Here is a 22176-nt window from a genome sequence, read left to right as displayed (position 1 = left end):
TTTATTGTGAAACATATAAAAATCATATACAGGAACTCTGAAATTAGTTTAAAAAATTGCCAACAGGTGGCGCTGCACGCTGTTATTGCAATATAAGTCTCCATAAATAGTGTTGCGAAGAGGTTGGACGATAATTTGTAGCGCATATGTATGCATATCTGAGATGCTAAGCTGCTGCTGAAACAACTAATTTTTTCGCAACACTATTTATGGAGACTTCTATTGCAATTACAGTGTGAAGCGCCATCTGTTGGCAATTTTTAAAACTAATTTAAAAGCTCCTTTTATGTGCTTCACCAATAAACATACCGTTTATTTTATTCCACCATTTCTTTGTTCTCGAGATATTTAATTTTTAAAACAGGGAGTCCTTTGCTGGACACCCTGTACCAGGCAGCTCAGTTATCACATACAGAAACTGTAATTTCGTTTTTGTTAGAACTCATCAATCTGGAATAGTGAATAACCGAGCTGGAGGCAAATGTCATCTCATTGAAGCTGAGAGCGCCAACAAACTGGTAGATAAAATAAATTTATTTCACCAGTGAGTGTCAGTAGCATGGTGCGGTTCGCCTCGTAAATTGAAGGCAAATCTTGGGTATTTAGCAGTATGTTACCGCCCCTAAGCCAGGGCGAAGGCAGTATACATGCAATATTATGGTTATCACATTCAGAAATTGAAGTCTCTGGATGTGTATAACTGGGCTGTCTCGTATATTGCATGTGGTTTTTCAATTAGCGAGTAGAACCACACCATGCTGTGGACACAAGGGTGGATCCAGGAAATGTTCAAGGAGGGAGCGATTTTTTACTCTTTACTCTTTGATACTTTAATTTCTAAAAATATTCGAAGGAGTGTACTGAACCCGTTCGTTTACCTTTGCTTAATCAAAGGCGTCCTACAGTTGTGTTTCTTTCGAAAAATATTCAGGGGAAGCCCTTGATTATACCTCTAATATCATCTAAGATCGTCTAAAATTGAGGTTTTAAAACTTTTATGTCGAAAAAAATCCAATGAAAAGTTCTGGTCCCTATCTCCAGAGCAATAAGAGATGGACTACGATTGCGTTTTCAAGACTCCAATTCCGTGAGAATTCCGGGGAAGAACTCTCTTTCTCCAAACACTAACGAATATTATGTTAAATTGCCGTTTTAGGAACTTAAATATCAAAAATATACCTGAAGAAGGTTCCTATATCTCGCTCAAGGAGGGGGCGATCGCCCCCATCGCCCCTCTCTTGTATCCGTCCTTGTGTGGACATTCGTTGGTGATATAAACTTACGTTATCTACCAGGTTGTTGAAGCTCTCAGCTTCAAGGAGATATGGCATCTGCCTCTAGCCACTGCTCTAGCTCGGTAATTCCAGACTCATGAGTTCTAGCAAGTTCGAAAGTGCAGTCTGTGAATGTGATAACCGGGATGTCTGGTATTTTGGTGCGTTAAATATGCTGGTGGTCACATTCAGAATTTGAAGTCTCTAGATGTGATAACTGTGCTGTCTCGTATATTGCATGTGGTTTTTCAATTTACGAGTGAAACCACACCATGCTGTGGACATTCGTTGGTGATATAAACTTACGTTATCTACCAGTTTGTTGAAGCTCTCAGCTTTAAGGAGGTATGGCATCTGCCTCTAGCCACTGCTCTAGCTCGGCAAATCCAGACTGATGAGTTCTAACAAGTTCGAAAGTGCAGTTTGTGAATGTGATAACTGGGATGTCTGGTATAATGGGACGTTAAATATTCTGGTGGTCACAAAGTCCTCCAAGTGAAGTGATACCTCTGTGGATGATGAACCAGGGATTGCTCGGTGTCTTCTCTGGTTCAAAAAAGCAGAGCTTCCTTCAGGGTCCCATCCAACTGGTTAAACCGCAAATAGTGGTAGGTACGGGGGACCTTGAAGTGAAAAGTGTCAGGTATATTGCATGAGGGAAATATGTATTTGCATAAGGTCACCATAAAACAGCAGGATTACCAAAATAAAACTACTCACGCAAAAATTTGACTACCGTGCCAATTTCCGAAATATTCGAGCAAAAGCAGAATCAAAAATGAAAAATTCAAAATAATTTTAAAAGCGCTACCTATTGTAATTACAAATGTTTTATTTGTTAACAAATAGAAAATGGTAACAGATAAAAATTTTAAATCATTGCGATTTTTCCCATAGACTAATAATAAGAGTAGACAGAGCTTTCTCATTCTTGCTGATGGAGAAATTTAGTTCAAACATGTACATGTGACTGGTGTGGGGGTTTGGTGAAAACTTTGGCAGCATGGTTGCTAGATTGCAGCATTATCTATAGTTTGGCACTCGACATTTATTTTAAGACGGAATCGACTTGCATAAGTTTCTTTTTTCTTTCCCCAGTGCTGAGATTGAACTGTTTTTCTTTTAGTTATGAATTATTTTAACATTAGTCATTCGTTTTAGATAACAGTGTTCAGTAACTTTTATTTCATTTGGAACTGCTCATTTTAAGTGTAATGTTATGTGTTGACTTAAAGTATTCGCCGCAAACAAGTTGAAACAAGTTGCCGTGTATATTATGCTGAAACAATTACTGCCTATACTACATTTCTTGCAAAATTGAAAGAAATTAGGGTATACTAGGTTTCTAACGAATGCTGATGAAATATCTGATTTCCAAAATTTGCTGTCTACGGAAGCTGTCCGCCGTAAGCTATACTAGATGGTATTTTGCTATGGCTTACCTTGCACATTGTTGTATTAATTTTACCCCCTTGTAAACCCGAAACCCGTTTTGACAATAATTAAAAATTGTTATTCTTTATTAATGTGGTTTTATCAATCTCATATCCAGCCGAAAAGTATTGATTCAATATTTTATAATTCGTCTCCTTTGATTAAAATAAAATTGAACGGAATTGAACTGACAAAGACAAACACAGAGTCTTTCAATAAATATGTAACTTTCAGTTTCAATAAATTAATATATATTTTAAGACTAAAGTCCAGTAAGATTCCTATCTCTTAGATCCTCAAGCACTCAACTTTGTGTGTTTGATTAAGATTTCTACCAGATCAACTCTTCCTTTCCAATTTCCCAATGGTACGTATTTTAATATCAGCGAGGCATTGATGAGCATCTCATCCCTTCATTCACGCAGTTAATTCTTTTCAATATCCTCTTTGAAGTCAGACGAATCGTAAGTTCAGGGAAAATTACTTCGGTATTAATCGCCAATCGGAAAAGAAAGTTAGGATGCAGATTAAATTTCATTACGTTCATCAGTCTTTTTCAAGATTTCATGTAGTTGCTAGTAAAATATATTTTACTAAAAATCCTGTTTATTATTAATACGTATTTATTTCATATTTTGGTACTAATAATTTTATTTGGGATAAATGAAAAATTCATAAAATTTGTGTAGTTGAGGAATTTTAAAACATTTGCATAACATAAAATCATGCTTCGCTTAATTTGCTGTTGTTCAAATCATTATTTAATACTTCTGTACAAATGCATGAATTAAACTATAAGTGAAATCAGTCGAAAACATTTTTTTACACCGGATGTAAAACTTTTTTCAAACCTTTGTATAATTTTATTTGTTAAAAACAGTCAAATTTTGATCATTTTCTTAATGATGAATACAAATGTGGTTAAGCAATTGGAAATGTCGGCATAATGTCGTTGACATGTACAATCATGACAATTAAGAATATTCATCTGCTAACTTGAAACAGAATTACTTACTTTTATTTATTTATTTATTTATTTATTAAAAGCATTGCACACTACAGAAATAATCCACTTACAGTGGCAACAATATAGAAAATGCAATTAAAAAAAGCTATACATTTAAAATATTAAAACATAATGATTTAAAATTGTTAAATGACAAGTTAAAAATATCTAAATCATGACAATGAATGTCAAAAAGTTTGTAAAATTTAAAATGACAATAATTATCAACATAGTTCCGTCTGGTAAAAATATTTTTAAAAGAAAAATGACTCCTAAGAGTCCTACTTGGGACAGCAAGTTGTATCGAATTGACGATATCTGAGCAGTGAATTAAATTATGTAGAACCTTGTAAAAAAAAAAAAAAGACACAGGAGCTCACGGCGTGATTTAAGAGTGGGAACATCATAAATATTACATAAATGAGAGTAAGAATAAGTTAAAAAAATTTGATTATTAGTTCTGTAACATAAGTAATAAACAAATTTGGATTGAACCTCTGCTCAAGAGTTTTAGACTTATTATTGTAATAGGGATTCCAAATAAGACTGCAGTACTCGAGTTGGAGCGCACAAGACAAAAATAACGCGTTTTAAGTGCTTGCTCATTAGAAAAATCTTTGTTCTTGCGTTTTAAAAAACACAGAACCTTATATGCCCTTGAAATAATGTTGTACATATGTTGCGTAAAATCAAGGTTAGTATTAAAAGTGATGCCCAAACTTACGCAGTAATAAGTTTAAATTTCTGTTACAGGGATAGCAATAGCACAGTCGTAACTTGATTGGGTTTGATTTTTATAACAGAAGATGCTCCAGTAATGCATTTTCGAACTGATACCTGTCGATGACAATAATTTTTTCTTTTTTAGACACAGAAAAAAAAATTAGGCGTAAAATGAATTTCTACATCGCATCCTGATTTTGATTACTGATCAGAAATGTAGGATGGTTGATAATTTTCTTCTTAAAGCACATGACTTCCTTTTACTCAAATTTAATGTAATTTCCTCATTACTGGCAATTTTAATGTGATTCAGTAGTTTACTCTCAAAACTTGGCGACAAAACTTGGCGACCAAAAAACTGGCGATATATCGCCAAGTGCCCGGCAAATTATAACACCACTTGAGTTTACATCGAAATTAACAATCATTTCCTCCCAAAAAGGGGCAAAAGACTCCTTTAGAAACACCCGAATGCAACCAAAAGGGGAGGTGCACAACTAGACTCCACTAGGAGTCTACGTACCAAATTTCAACTTTCTAGAACTTACCGTTCCTGAGTTATGCGACATACATACGCATATCCGCACATATATACATACGTACATACATACAGACGTCACGAGAAATGTCGTTGTAATTAACTCGGGAATCGTCATTATGGATATTTCACGTGTCTATACGTTCTTAGGCACTTATCCACGTGTAGTCGCGTCAAAAAAAAAAAAAAAAAAAACTCAATATTCTTTCGGGGGTGAGTAAAATGGAAATTAAGGTCGATTTTTGAGCAAAAAATCCTTCGCGATAACAATACTTCCTTTTTTGTAAAAGGAAGTTAAAAGAAAAGAAAAAAATAACTCGAAAAATGTATAGATTTTTTGTGTCTAATTTGCATGTTGGAAAAGGGAAGCATGGCAGTTTCGTCAAACACCTGATTAATCTCTACGAAACTTTGGTTTTCCTAGGAACAATTTAGGAAACGTGCTCTAAAACGATCAAAGAGCAAAAGCAGTTACCAAATAACAACAAAATCATTTATAATATTTAAAAAATAGCACAAGAGTTAAAATCACACAGTGTCAATACAAACCTTCTTCCTTGGACGCTAAGTAAAATTTAGTCCTTTATGCCTTAGATTTACAGTGTGTTCTGTTTTAACCTGCAAGACCTTTATTTTCGCAACCGTTAGTCCTAGATGTAAAATTCCAATAGCAAAAATTTTCAAAATCAGATTCAAAGTTAAGATATTGAAAGTTTGAAGGGAAAATGAAAGTAAGTCAAAAATTACAAAATTTCATTTTTTATACGGTTCGCATGTCCTCTAACTTATATTTAGGGAAATAATCTCCATTAAAAAACAATTCCAACACAAAAAGTTTGAAATAAGTATGACCAATATTCACCGAGGTATGAAACGCAGCGTTTTGTGACTTGCACCTCTTTTCACTTGCCGACAATAACACTTTTTGGGGGAAAATATAGCAGTTAACACGTGTTTAAAATTAAACGTGTGCATAGAGTGTGGTTTTTCAAAATTGTTCGAGGTTTTGTCGCGTGTTTTTGCGCATCACAGCATAACATTTGCATTTATTTTTGAATAGCAATGAAAAATATAAATACCTTGTTGCTCTTACTTAGACGACCTGTCATTCTTTTGAAAGGGCGGTAAGTTGCAATCTCATGTTTTGTATGGTCCTTTAAAATTTTAAACTGGAATATCTCCCTGAGTTTTGGTTGTACAAATGTCAAATTTTTTGTGTTAGTAATATCTTTCAATGGAGATTATTTCCCTAAATATAAGTTAAGGGACCTGGGCCCGTATAAAAAGTTAAATTTTGTATTTTTTGACTTATTTTTATTTTCTCTTCAAACTTTCAATCGGTTAACTCTGCATCTGATTTTGAACATTTTTGCTATTGAAAGTATACACTTAGGACTAACGGTTGCGAAAATAAAGGTCTTGCAAGTTAAAACGGAGCACCCTGTATACTCTTATCTAAAGTACTAATTCATTAGATATGGTCTGGTTACAACAGAGCACTGACAATTAAATAAAAATGGCGTTCCCTTTTACATACAATTTGTTAAGGGAGGGGGGGGGGATTACTGCAATCCTATTTTACAGCTCTTACGAGAGCTGATTCCACATAGCAGTATTGAGAAAACAATCTTTTTATTTTACAATTTCAAATAATTCTGCTTATTCATGTAAAATTGGAGACCAGTTTTAAAATTTGTATGTGTAAATTGTTTGTAAACATAAGGGTTGTTAGATAAAATTTCAAATGCGAGAACATACCTCAAAAAGTTTGTCTTTATGTATAACAAAGTACTTCATTTGAAAACACAGCAAGAATGTTTGTGGCGAATTTAACTTGTTGTCAAACTAAGTTGAGATGCATTTGAAACTTCCGGCTGAAGTCACTGGAAACTAACTTCCGGTTGAAAACTTACCTTAAAAAGGTTGTCTTTGTGTGTAACAAAGTACTTCGTGCTATCTCTGGAGCACAAGATCGCGCCTTAACCAACTAGACTAGCGACGGCTAAAAAGTACTTCATTTGAAAACACAGCACGAATGTTTGTGGCAAATTTAATTTGACATCAAACTAAGTTGAGATGCATTTTAAACTTCCGGCTGAAGTCACTGGAAACTCACTTCCGGTTGAAAACTTACCTTAAAAAGTTTGTCTTTGTGTGTAACAAAGTACTTCATTTGAAAACACGGCACGAATGTTTGTGGCGAATTTAATTTGCCGTCCAACCAAGTTGAGATGCATTTGAAACTTCCGGCTGAAGTCACTGATTGTAACTGATGTGTAGTGAAGTCAGTTGTTTGAACAACATTCTAGTTAGATGTTTTTGTGGAGCAATTAATTGTTGTCTAGAAAGTTAACTTCAGAATCTAGACTGCGTTAGGAAATACTCTACCGGTTACACCGCGTGGTTAGTCCGGTGTGGTTATGACGTAGCTGGAATTTCTCTAGGGAATCCGGTAGAGCAGCTGTGTTTCCGAACGCTCGTGATTACACCGCGGTAGTTCTAGTTCAGTAGCAAACGACGCTCCAATGCAAGCGTAACTTTCATGATGGGAAAGTCACGTGCGTTACGATCAAAACATGAAACACGACCGGATTGGCCAATACAGACTTTGTGATCTCGCTAACCGCGTTCAGACAGCGGTGCGACAAGTTGCTACCAAGTCGACCGCCAGAAAGTGACCGCAACGTTTCCGAACGCGGTTAGGTGACGTCACCAGTTCCACCAGGTGGCACCGAGGCGACCGATCCTCGCTTCCGAATGCACCCCTATTGTGCATTCGGAACCGGTGACGTCACTTAACCGCGTTCGGAAACACTGCGGTCGTTAACTGGCGGTCGACTTGGTGGCAACCTGTCGCACCGCTGTATGGAAGCGGTTAGCGAGATCACAAACGTCACGAAGTATGTGTTGGCCAATCCGGTCGTGTTTCATGTTTTGATCGTAACGCACGTGACTTTCCCATCACGAAAGTTACGCTTGCATTGGAGCTTCGTTTGCTGCTGAACTAGAACTACCGCGGTGTAACCCCGATCATTCGGAAACACAGCTGTTCTACCGGAATTCCTAGAGAAATTACAAATACGTCATAACCACACCGGGCTAACCACGCGGTGTAACCGGTGGATCATTTCCGAACGCAGCCCTAGTGAGCCACGTTGCTCGTTATGTCTACTATTTACGTTAAATTATTATTAATTCTCATTTTGCTATCTTTTATGTATGGATAAAGGCATTTTGCAGCGCTTCACAGTGAGTACTACACGGCACTAAAAACACAGAATGGAATTTACATCATAAATGGAAGGATATGACACTCGGGGCACCCGTGGGGATTTGATACATGACCTCCTTTACTGCGTGTAAGAAGCTGTCAGAGCAAGTGCTCTCCACTGCTCGACCACGAAGTAAAAATACTTGAAAAATTAGAATATCGGGGCCGGAGGGGCTCGGGTTCGATCCCCGCTGGTCGAAGACCCACCGTCGTCATTAAAGGGGACTGGGCGACGTTAAATATGCTCGTGGTCTCAATGTCCTCCAAGTGAAACGATACCTCTGGGGGTGCTAGTACCAGGTAGCTATTAGCTCTTGGACTAGTTCTAAATTCTCATTAACTGTTCGATCCGGTGATGGTGCTGCCATCTATCGGTATATAAAATAATGGAGGCAAGGCACTAGTATGCAGACCTCGACATAAAAATACAGTTGAAGTCAGTTGTGACTCTTGAATAGAATAGAATAGAAAATTAGAATAGGGGCCGTGGTAGCCCGATCGGTAAGGCATTGGACTCGGGGGCCGGAGGGCCTCGGGTTCGATCCTTGCTGGTCGAAGACCCACCGTCGTCATTAAAGGGGACTGGGCGACGTTAAATATGCTCGTGGTCTCAATGTCCTCCAAGTGAAACGATACCTCTGGGGGTGCTAGTACCAGGTAGCTATTAGCTCTTGGACTAGTTCTAAATTCTCATTAACTGCTCGATCCGGTGATGGTGCTGCCATCTATCGGTATATAAAAACAATGGAGGCAAGGCACTTAGTATGCAGTCCTCGACATAAATGCAGTTGAAGTCAGTTGTGACTCTTGAATAGAATAGAATAAAATTAGAATAGGGACCGTCGTCATTAAAGGGGACTGGGCGACGTTAAAATGTTCGTGGTCTCAATGTCCTCCAAGTGAAACGATACCTCTGGGGGTGCTAGTACCAGGTAGCTATTAGCTCTTGGACTAGTTCTAAATTCTCATTAACTGCTCGATCCGGTGATGGTGCTGCCATCTATCGGTATATAAAAACAATGGAGGCAAGGCACTTAGTATGCAGTCCTCGACATAAATGCAGTTGAAGTCAGTTGTGACTCTTGAATAGAATAGAATAAAATTAGAATAGGGACCGTCGTCATTAAAGGGGACTGGGCGACGTTAAAATGTTCGTGGTCTCAATGTCCTCCAAGTGAAACGATACCTCTGGGGGGTGCTAGCACCAGGTAGTTATTAGCTCCTGGTCTAGTTCTAAATTCTCATTAACTGTTCGATCCGGTGATGGTGCTGCCATCTATCGGTATAAAAAAAATAATTGAGGCAAGGCACTTAGTATGCAGTCCTCGACATAAATACAGTTGTAGTCAGTTGTGACTCGGAATCGAAATTAGAATAGGGGCCGTGGTAGCCCGATCGGTAGAGTGTCGGATTCGGGGCCGGAGGGTCCTGGGTTCGAACCGCGATGGTCGAAGACCCACCGTCGTCATTAAAGGGGACCTGGCGACGTTAAATATGCTCGTAGTCTCAATGTCCTCCAAGTGAAACGATACCTCTGGGGGTGCTAGCACCAGGTAGTTATTAGCTCCTGGTCTAGTTCTAAATTCTCATTAACTGTTCGATCCGGTGATGGTGCTGCCATCTATCGGTATAAAAAAATAATTGAGGCAAGGCACTTAGTATGCAGTCCTCGACATAAATAGTTGTAGTCAGTTGTGACTCGGAATCGAAATTAGAATAGGGGCCGTGGTAGCCCGATCGGTAGAGTGTCGGATTCGGGGCCGGAGGGTCCTGGGTTCGAACCGCGATGGTCGAAGACCCACCGTCGTCATTAAAGGGGACCTGGCGACGTTAAATATGCTCGTAGTCTCAATGTCCTCCAAGTGAAACGATACCTCTGGGGGTGCTAGCACCAGGTAGTTATTAGCTCCTGGACTAGTTCTAAATTCTCATTAACTGTTCGATCCGATGATGGTGCTGCCATCTATCGGTATAAAAAATATGGAGGCAAAGCACTTAGTATGCAGTCCTCGACATAAATACAGTTGTAGTCAGTTATGTCTCTGAATAGGAATAGGAATAGGAAAATTTGAATACAATATTTGTAGAATCCCCTAATTTTTTAAATCAGAAAAAAATTGCACCAGGGTAACTAGAACGTGGATTATAATCGTATTTAACTAATTTCATGCAGAAAGGTTGATCAGCCTTTAATTGGAAATTCAATGTTCATCATGTTCGTTGTTGAACAATGCCTCTTTAAAAACGTTTACTAAAACTTTCAGATTAACATAATCTCCAACTTTAAAAGCAATCTTCATATATATAACTAGTGGTACCCGCACGGCTTTATCCGTAGTTGAAAAATGAAAAGGTCATTCGGTTCGCCTGTATATTTACAAATAATGGATGACGATTTTCTCGCCAATTGGCTATGTTCATTCGCTCTCACATTCCACGTCATGACAATTTCGTAATTTACTTGTCCATCTTATGATAATTTTGCTCCGGAAAATGTTCTTAAAATTGAAATAGAAAAAGAACAAAATCGAATTTTTGAAAAATTGCTTCGAGGTGCACACCCCCATACTACAAACAACCTTTGTGCCAAATTTCATGAAAATCGGCTGAACGGTCTAGGCGCTATGCGCGTCACAGAGATCCGGACAGACAGAACCACATCGAATTTTCGAAAAATCGCTTCGAGTTGAACACGCCCATGGTACAAACTAGTTTTGTGCCAAATTTCATGAAAATCGGCCGAATGGTCTAGGCGCTATGCGCGTCACAGCGATCCTGACAGACAGAGAACCGGACAGAGGACATTCAGCTTTATTATTAGTAAAAGAAAGATAAAGATAAAGATAACCACTGATCGGGTAATGCTCCTGATGCTATCAACAATGAAACTTACGCCATGGCATGATAACTTGATAATATGTTTTGGCAATGTTTAAGATGCAGGGAAATGCTTTATGGTGACAAGGCTGAACTCGATCCGGTTACTTAACTGTTTTACTGGTAAGACTGCGTCATTTCAGGGGAATGAAGAAACGAAACAGTGGTCGACAATGAACGCTATCTACTAGAATTTTGGTTAATTCACTGGAGTTTGGGTTAAAATTTCAAGTACCAAAATATCACCAAGCAGACAATTGCTTCGTTCAACTGTAGAAGCGATTTTCACCCGCCATATCTTGACGGGCGATTTTCTAGTATAAATGTGGCTTCCACACAGGACAAGCTTGATCTAAGAAAGAATTGACTTTTTTTTTTAAATTTTTTTACATATTATTTGTTTATATTTTATTTCTTTTATTCAAGCCTGATTGTTGAACATGCGTCACTTAACGCAATTTTTTTTTCTTCTCGAGGAGGAGCGTGGAACGCCGAGCAACGCAGCTAGTATATAGCTTGACCACGAAAAGAAGCGGATGACCTTGAAGCAAAACAATCATTTGTATCATTTGCAATAAGTTGTTTGTTATTGTTATGGAACAGATAGGATTAGAGAGACAATTAATCTTACTATTCGGTGCTTTCTGGCAGATTCTACCTATTACAGATAACACAAATAATGTTTCGCTTCAAGGTTATCCGCCTTCTTTTCGTGGTCAAGCTATACTATAACGCAAAATGTCCACACCATTTACATAAAACCTATAGCTAATTTTCACAAAACTTGACGTGTATGTTTTTTATACGGCATTGGAAAGTTTCATGCGTACAAAATGGACACTCTATCGCAGAGATCGCTGTCCTTAAAATTTCTGAAAGTCGTCATTTATACGCACAAAAGTTGATTTTCGGGCTTATTATTTAGTTAATACTATAACATCAAAAGATCAATAAAACGAAAAGAAAACCATACATGACTGCAAGCTTACTTGACAATGGAGAAATAAGCTGAGGTCAAGAGAAGGAAATAGTTCCTGGCGCCTTGTTCGATATTCGGGTGAAATTACGGATTACTGGATTAGTTAGTTAAACCCACGCATACGTAACCTTTTTACTTCCTTTTACAAAAAAGGAAGTATTGTATTCGCAAAAAAAATTTCACTAAAAAATCGACCTTAATTTCCATTTTACTCACCCCCGAATGAATATTAAGTTTTTTTTCGACTCGACCACACGTGCATAAGTGCCTAAGAACGTATAGACACGCGAAATATCCAAAATGACGATTCCCGAGTTACTGCAGCGAATTTTCTCGCGACGTCTGTATGTACGAATGTATGTATGTGCGTTGTGCGTATATGCGGATGTGCGTATGTATGTCGCATAACTCAAGAACGGTAAGTCCTAGAAAGTTGAAATTTGGTACAGAGACTCCTAGTGGGGTCTAGTTGTACACCTCCCCTTTTGGTTGCATTCGGGTGCTTCGGAGGGGGTCTTTTGCCTCTTTTTAGGGGGAAATCATTGTTAATTTCGTTGCAAACGCAAGTGGTGTTATAATTTTGCGGACACTTTGCGATATATCGCCAGTCTTTTGGTCGCCAAGTTTTGTCGCTAACTTGGTGACAAATTCGGCGATTTGTTTTAAAATTTGTTTCAGTTTGGCCACTGTTGGTGATATTTAGAGAGTAAACTACTGAATCACATTAAAATTGCCTGTAATGGGGAAATGATATTAAATTGGATTCCCCTTTTTGCTAGATATAACAATCATTTTTGACAAAATCTTTCTATGCTGATCTCACCTTTGGATTCACGATGACTTCCATATTTAATCTTTGTTCTTCTACCAAGCTGGCAATTGTCTTCAATTTCATCCACAAGTTGTTTGTATTGAAAATTTCAGAAAAGAAATAAATAACTTTACAGATACAGAGTTAAGTCATTCTGAAGAGAAAAATGAGATTTCTTCCGCGGGTCCTCTCTCATTTTTATAGACAAATTTAGGTGGCATGTGGTTCATTTCATTTGAATGGCTGTAAAATACATTTTTAAAATATAAGTTCAATGAGAAATCTTCGCCAGCAAGTTTGAAGAACATTGTGTCTGCTTGCCACCCCCATTTTTTGACATAAACATAGACAAATTTGGCGTTTTTTTTTTTTTTTTTTTTTTTTAAATCTGATTTCAATTTGGCCACTGTTGGTGTTATTTAGAGAGTAAACTATTGAATCACATTAAAATTGCCAGTAATGTGGAAATGACATTAAATTGGAGTAAAAGGAAGTCATGTGATTCACACATCAGCTCGTTTTATCAGAATTTCTGTCAATCGCGTAATATTTTCAATTTTACCAGTTAAGCAGCGCGTAGCATTTCATTCATTTGAATCAAACGCGACAGCCAATAGCAGCTCATAGACAGATGGCGATCTCCTCTTATTCGCGAAGTAGGTAGTAAGTAGCTAATAAGTGTGACGTTTTATCTGTTAAATCGGTTTTTCTTCCACATGTCGCGTCGTGGCGTCATTGTCAACTTAAGTTGCAAGCAAGTATAATATAGTAGGTAGGAAGTAAACATGAAAATGGTAAAATTATTTAAAATCCTGTTCAGAAAAATTCTCATTCCAATACAGAAGGCATGAATTGATATTTCTTGAAGCGTGAAAGCTTCGATTGCTTTAGTTTGATTTACAAGTACATTTCAAAAAGTAATTATTCAGTGAAAAAAATATTTCCTATACATTTATCACAAATAATTGCAAGAACTGTTTCTATGCTCTCTAAATCTAATTTAGGAAATAAAGACTAAATCGAAATACAGTCATTGCTTAAAAGATCCCTTAAAAAATGTCACAGTTATTCGGTCTTGCTATGGAATAATTTTTTCATTTCAAATATTTCTGCAATGTGCATTTTTATACAATTCTTGAATTTTTTAACATTTGTGAAAGAGATTTTCCATTAACTTATTAGCATACACCAATTAATTCAAGAGGACTAATTGAAAATTTCGCGTTAACATGAGGTTTTTTCTTCATACCAAATGTGTTACGGGAGTTTGAAATATTTATTCACATTAAACGGAAAAAAGTTAAGTATTTCCTTAAATTTTTTATCGGGTGGCATATTTTAACCGAATTTCGAAAGAAAAATCTAGTTTAATGTCAATGTTTTGAAGGTTTTGTCGCATAATTAGTTATCATTAATACTCTATTGTTATTATTATTATTATTATTTTATGAGCAAATAATATTGCCTATTTTAGTCATTTTGTCACACATTTTCCCTATCACAAAATCCTACTCTTCAGTTTTTATTTTTCAATATTTATTTAATTACTTGGTTTTTTTGACATTTTTTGTTCTTAGCGATCTTTTACGATGAAATAAGCTGCCTTTCATGTCTTTATTATTATTATTATTGTTTTAATTTACAAAAAAAGTAGGCTACAAATAGTGCTATGTGTGTAACGGTAATTTTCAAACCCAAGGGAAGGGGGGAGAGTAGTTTTGGTGTCAAAAATGCATCAAATAAGCACATACGGACTGCGCTGGTAATCGAAAAATTGAAAAAATATACCATTAAAGTACAAATAATTGATTTATGAAGTACTAACAGCTGTGTGTCATTTTTGTGGTCTATCGCATAATAGGAGCCTTTTCATGCAAAAAAATAAATAAATAAACAAATAAATGAATAATAAAAAAATGAAATAAAATGAAAAAAAAAAAAGAACTTTTCCCGATTTTTGAAAAAGTGAAGTTTATAGAAAACATTTTCGGTTTAAGCTCTTGAGCTCAAAGGATTCTAATATCTGAATTCTGAATTTCAGGCTAAGCTCAAATATTACTATTATTTTTCTTCAAAATGAAAGTGGCAAAAAAAAAAAGGTACCCCATATTCAGAGCTTTTGCTCTTGTGTTTACGGCATCTGAAAATAAGCAAGGTTGTATTTGCAGAACTACATCTAGTTCTTGCGCGTATGATTTATACTTTGGTCCTCCAAGAAACACAAGTTTTGACATGGTAAAGACAAATTAGAATGTTAATCAATAAAAAAAAAAAGGTAAAATTCTTCACTTTTATTTTTTGAATGAAGAATGTATATCTAATAATTATTACAATATCAGTTCTAGAAATTGTACACTAAAATTTTTAGTTTGCCTGCAGTGCATTGGTAAGTTAGACCGGGACACGTTTACGTAGTGCCCTTTTTTTAAACGAATTATTACTGGAGAGCAAACAGACGTAACATATTGATACTGCACCCTAGCAAATATCCTCATAAGTTTTTGAGCATCAGTCGAGCTTCGGTCTAAGAAGCAGAAAGAATAATTTGTTTTCTAATAAGTCGAGTAAATTTTGAGTTGAACGTTTTGAAACTTATTGTGAATAAATAATACTTAGTTAAGGAAAAACAAATACATAAAAATTAGCAGAATTTTATCCTTTTTTGAGAATTGTATTTGTATGAAATGAAATGTTATTAAATTTTTTTGCGCGTTAAAAATAAATCCCAACTTGGCGACGGGGCAAGTTTACGCGGTGACGTCTAAGCACCTTTATACGCATGTTCTTACTGTGTCTTACTTCTAAACATGCCCTGACGCTTGTTTTCGCTCCGAACTGTCTCAAAATTTTTTAGTATTTCCGGGCTATTTCGTTTTGAAAATCACCATTTAATCTTAATTGAGTTACAAATTCGTAACTTATAACTTACAATCATGTAGTGATGTCTTCATGCCCGTTCAGCTTTTACTTTATACGCTATTCAGTGTGTAATAAATTTGCTTCATTTTAACGATGGTAAGACATTATGTTAAAAACACTAACAGAACCACGTTAGGAGTCAAAATAAGTATGCGTAAACTGGCCCCGTGTCCGCGGCAAGTTTACGCAACCGACTTGGACTGAAAAATAATTTTTTTAACTGTTAAAAGGTACAAACTGAGCAACAAATGAATCTAAAAATTTTGACTCCATTAACTGCTTTATAAAACCGCAATGTCTAAAATTTCCTAAGTTAAAACATAAAATTTAGAAAATTCATTGAATAAAATCCTCGTAAACGTGCCCCGGTCTACCCTGTACATTTTACGCAACTGAACACATTTGAAGAGTATTAAATCAAGTACATTAATCCTGATTTTATTTATATTTTCGTTCAAAAGCTCTCTTTTGATGAACAAATAGTAGTCGTCAATCATTGCTTCCGAGAATAATAGAAATTACTTTTATTTTTCGTAGAAATGAGTTTCTCATTTGGAAATAACATAGTACTTCAAAGAAAGTAACAGTCATTTCAAGGTATCATAAGCTTATTTCTGTCAAACATGGATCCAATGGGGGGGGGGGGTATGATCTCCCCTTTTTTAATGGGCCAAATATAGCCGATTACTGAATTTTTAGGACTTTTATTCCCAATTTGTTATCTTTATCTTTACTAATAATAAAGCTCAAAGTCTCTCTGTCTGGATGTCTGTGACGCGCATAGCGTCTAGACCGTTCGGCCGATTTTTATGAAATTTGGCACAAAGTTAGTTTGTAGCATGGGGTTGTGCACCTCGAAGCGATTTTTTCGAAAATTAGATTTTATTCTCTTTCTATTTCAACTTTAAGAAAATTTTCCGGAGCAAAACTCTCATAAGATGGACGAGTAAACTACGAAATTATCATAACGTGGAATGGAAGAGCGAATGAACATAACTAATTGGCGAGAAATTCGTCATCCATTATTTGTAAATATACAGGCGAACCGAATGACCTTTTAATTTTCAACCACGGGCAAAGCCGTGCGGGCACCACTAGTCTAAAATAAAATAATGCTTATTGGGCAATTTTGACTAACAAAGTCATTTTTTTCAGTCAGTGCTTACAAATTCAGAATAGATATACTTTTTAAAAAGTTCCTTTATTAACCGACTTCAAAAAAGGAGGTTATGATTTCATATTGCGGCTTTTTATGTGTGTTTTCGAATTATTCCAACACTACTGGACCGATTTGATTTTTTTTTTTTTTTTTTTTTTGTTCGGAAGTGTATGTTTTGGTATTCAGATGGTACCATTGTACACTGCTTGACAATTGCTGAGGATGCAATTACATTTTTTGGAATAGTTAAGAATAAATAATGATAAAAGAAACAGAACGAAATATATAGTTAGTAGGGAGGATGTGCCTTTATTATAAGTAGAAAATAATACAGATATTACTGCATTAATGAAGTAAAAACTTAAAAATAAAAAAATAATCCTACTTAGATCATTTTCATACAACACCAAAAAAAATGATCTAGGTCAGAATGATGGAGACATGACTACCTTAATATGATGTATGATTACCGGGGACACTGATGCACAATTTACATCTGTTTTCCATACTCCCCATTATTTATTGAGGAGTGCTTGGGGGATATTTTCCCCACTCCTCTCTCAATGCGGATTTGAGTTCTTGTACTGCTCTGGGAGGAACGGTTCTTCGCGCAACACGTCATTTTTTAAGTGCAGAACCGCTACGACCAATGCCTCGGAAGAGTTTCTGAATCTACTTCAGCACTTACGAAGAAAAAATTCAAAGGTCCCTTTGATTTCCGAATTATGTCACCATTCAAAACGTCTTTAATCAATTTCTTATATTAATACTCTAAATTCTTCCTAAACAATAGATAAAGTTTGAAAAAAAAACTCTAATTTTATGAATGGTGTTAGTTTTAAACAACTAAGAAGTACAACTAGAGTTTAATTTCAGAAACTGAGGGAGTGGGAGGAGGGGCACGCAAGTGTTCTCGGAAATACAAAAAATAGTCGTAAAAATTAGAGTTCAAAATAATCATAAACATTGAGCAGAAAAACCCTTTTAAAATTTGCACCCGAGTTTGTTTTGACGTGCAGTGGCGGATTTAAAATATAGCAAATGTTGCAGTTGCGAGAGAGGCCCCATAATCAGGGGGGCACCGTAAGAGTTACAAAAATACTTATCATACACTGCTTGACAATTGCTAAGGAACAATTACGTTTTTTGGAATAATTAAGAATAGATAATGATTAATGAAACAGAACGAAGTGTATACTTAGTAGGGATGATGTGCCTTTATTATACGTACAAAATAATACAGATATTACTGCATCAATGAAATAAAAACTTAAAAATAAAAAAATAATCCTACTTAGATGATTTTCAAACAGCCACAAAAAATGATCTAGGTCTGAATGATGGAGACATGAGTACCTTAATATGATGTATGATTACCAGGAACACTAACGCACATTTTACATCTGTTTTCCATACTCCCCACGAATTACTGAGGAGTGCTTGGGGGATGTTTTCCCACTCCTCTCTCAAGGCGGATTTGAGTTCTTGTACTGTTCAGGGAGGGATGATTCTTTGCGCAACACATCTGCCAAGATATTCCCAGGCAAGTTCAATTGGATTTAAGTAGCGTAAGTAAGCAGGCCACTGCATACATAGAATGTTTTAACTTTGCAGTGTGTCTGACAATGCTCAAGTGCTTCCGTGCATCGTCGTCCGTTAAGAGAAAATCTGGACCGACAGCCCCCTAAAAAGATGAACATGGTCCAGCATAACATCTCTGCAATACATTCGCGACGTATCGCTTTCTTATTCAAAAATTTTGAAGTTGTGTTCTGCCATTGTGTATGATGCCTGCCCACACCATGACACCTGGGCCGTACCAATCACGTTCGCAAACAAATTTTTGTGTATAACGTGTTCCACGCTCTCTCCGCAGTTGTTGGTGACCAGAATCACTTGTCACACTGAAACGAGATTCGCCAGAGAACATCACTCTAGACCAGTTTTGATGATCCCACCAACATGTTCCTTAGACCAGCGTAATCTCTCTCGACGATGGCGTGGTTGAACTTGGATGCAACGTACGGGCTTCCGTGCATACAAACCGACATTATTTACTCGCCGTGAGATGGTTCTTGCAGAAACATGCATACCGGTATCGGTTGTTAGATTTGCAGCTATCTGTCCAAGAATGAAATTTCTGACCCTTTTTGCCACAAGGGCTATATAGCGATCCTCTGAAGGTGTGGTGCACCTACCACGACCCCCGGCATGCTTTTCAAAACATTTCCACCTTCAGCGGCCGTCTTTAATCGAGAGATGGCACTTTTTGATACACCAATTGCAGCAGCCTCAGTGGTGACACTTTGAATTGCTTCCAGTTGTCCAACCGCTCGTCCACGTTCATAGATACTCAAATGATGTCTTGCTGACATTTTACTCTTAATTATGCCAAGAACCAAACAGAATTTCAGAGAAAAACCATTTTTAACATCCAGCACTATTTTTGTTAAAAACCAAACATCGTGGATTTTCGTACGAGTTTTGAGCGTGTATGCACTGTCTTTTATACAGATAACGAGTCTTGGTCTACCACGCCATCTGAACTTGAATTTATTTCAATTGACCAGTTGGTTGAGGTACAAATTTGCATAAATCACTTGTTCCTTAGCAATTGTCAAGCAGTGTAATTTGGTCTGGATCTGACAGGTGGTGCCGGAGAAATCCAAGAAGCTTTAAATTTCATACGTCATGGTCACGTGGTGTTGCTGTGATCGGTGTAGTTTTAACCGACTTCAAAAAGGAGGCGGTTATCAATTCATACTGTATGTATGTTTTTTATTTTGTTTGTCCACTCATAGCGTCTCACCTAGTGAACCGATTTTGATGATTCTTTTTTTAATGGATAGGGGATGGCTCAACTTAGGTCCCATTACTTTGTTTGACCATATTTGTTTTTTAGAAAAAAAGTTATGGGCAAAAAACAGTAAATTTTATGCAATTTCCCTATTAAATGATTTTGTAGCGAAGTTCACACTTTTCATCCGTGGATAACGGTGGCTCAGTGGTAGAATTCTCGCCTCCCACACGAGCGACCCGAGTTCAAATCCCGACTAGGAAAAAGTGAATTTTACTAAAGTTTCGTTTCTACTGTTTCCCGTATTTTCTATTAATTTCTGTATCTTTCCAAGTCTGGAAAGTTCCAGCATTTTCTGAAGTTGTATATAAGGAGATGTAACGTTCATTCGTGGTTCTGAATAAAGATCTCGAGTTGAGACTAACGAGTATTCGCTTCATTTGGCTTTCACATTGTCTTCGCTATCTTCATCTACGCGACAAAAGGAAACTCATTGTTATAAAAGTTTGGTGCCATATAACAGTAACATTAATAGTAATTGTAATGATAATTTTGAATGAAGGCTTCTCTGAAGCAAGCATCAAAATTCTTCAAGGGATATTTCGATAATGGGGAATCTGGTGCTGTCGTCTCATTTTTGGCGTAAATAATTTTATTTTAGTTACCCTGCTGATTTATAGTAACCCTATGTGAATTATCAAAATCTTCCTTTCTTCAGTGCTATTGCTCCATAGTAGGGGTAAACCTAACCTGGAAGCGAGGTGATGCTGTGATTAGGATCTGCTTAGCCTTCACAATGCTACCATTAAGTTTGACTCAACTACTCTGTAGTATTTTTATCATTATCATCTATGCCGATAACAGATGATCAGGACTAAGTAAGAAAATACAGGATTGCATCATGAGCAACTTAGATGCTGTGGAATGTAAATTAGTTAGGAAAAACGCAATACTTAAATGGTTATAATTAAATTAACTACGCATGATTTCCAGAGAGGAACAAAGATAAGTTTTTAGTGCCAATCGCTTAAATTTTAACGCGTGTCAAATTTTTTTTTTGTAGTATGGAGCATTTTTAAGAAAAAAATGTGAAGTTTCGTGATGGTAACTTCTTATTATTTCTGAAATACCTACATTTACACTAAAAAGAATGAAATAAAAAAATTTTGAAAAAAAAAAAAAAATAGAACCGACTTCAAAATTGCTCTAAAAAGTGAAAAATAATTTTATTCTTTAAACACCTTCGATAATGCTTTTAAACATAATTTTTGAAGTTGGCGCAAAAACGATAGATAAAATCATTCACAGCCATAACTCAAATACAACTATAAATTTAACCAGGACCAGTTTCTTCACTATCACATACATTATGCATTGATGACGGCATATTTGAATAGCGATATAAATGTTTCGTTCGTAACTTTGGATGCTTTTCTGAAAAAAATATGAACGAAGCATGGTTACACTGGATTTTACGTTTTGTTTTTGCGCCAACTTCAAAAATTAAGTTTAAAAGCATTATCGATGGTGTTTAAAGAATAAAATTATTTTTCACTTTTTAGAGCAATTTTGAAGTCGGTTCTATTTTTTTTTCAAATTTTTTTTCACAATTAAGCTTTTAGCTTTCTCTTGAACGATATTTAATTCTCGCGGCACATGGATGATTAATTTTTTCAACGCTGCGCCGCATGGTAATTTTTTATTATAGATGTTGCTAATGTATTTATTACTTGTAGCAAAGCAGTAAATTTGATATACTTTAATAGTTGAATCAATTACCTTAATATTTTATTTACTAATAAATAACTTAATTTAGGCACTAAAATATAAAGTTCTTTGTTTAATGTTCCAAATTTTAAATATATTTAGTGTTCAATTGAAGGGGAATTGAATACAGAACACCCCTCTCCCACGATTTGAATTATATTCTTTAATAATATACATTATAACTGTGTATGATTTCTGAAGTTTGACCAATATTCTGGTATATTCAGTAAATTACCGCCCATTAGCCAGGGCTAAAGCAGAAATACGTGAAATACACAGCCAGCTCTGTCATTTCCACTATTTCACGATGCCGCCAGTTCAATTTGAAATTAGGGTTATATTAATTAGCAGGCTTCAAAAAAAGAAGGAGGTTCTGAACTCGACGGGTTTGTTTTTCCTTTGTACAATGTTCCATAAATACTCGAAGACACCTGTACCCAGGGGCGTGCACAGGGAGGGGGGAGGGACCTCTGTTGGCCCAGGCCCGAGCCTGGACGGGGCCCAATATTTTTGTAACTAACGGTGAAATATAGGGGTAATCAATATGGAGAGTTGCCCGGAAAAGTCATTTGTGATGGGCTCCGAAATTTCTGTGCACGCCCCTGCCAGTACCGATAAGGA

Source organism: Uloborus diversus, chromosome 6 (assembly GCF_026930045.1).
Source record: "Uloborus diversus isolate 005 chromosome 6, Udiv.v.3.1, whole genome shotgun sequence".
Lineage (NCBI taxonomy): Eukaryota > Metazoa > Arthropoda > Arachnida > Araneae > Uloboridae > Uloborus > Uloborus diversus.
This window is presented reverse-complemented; position numbering follows the sequence as displayed.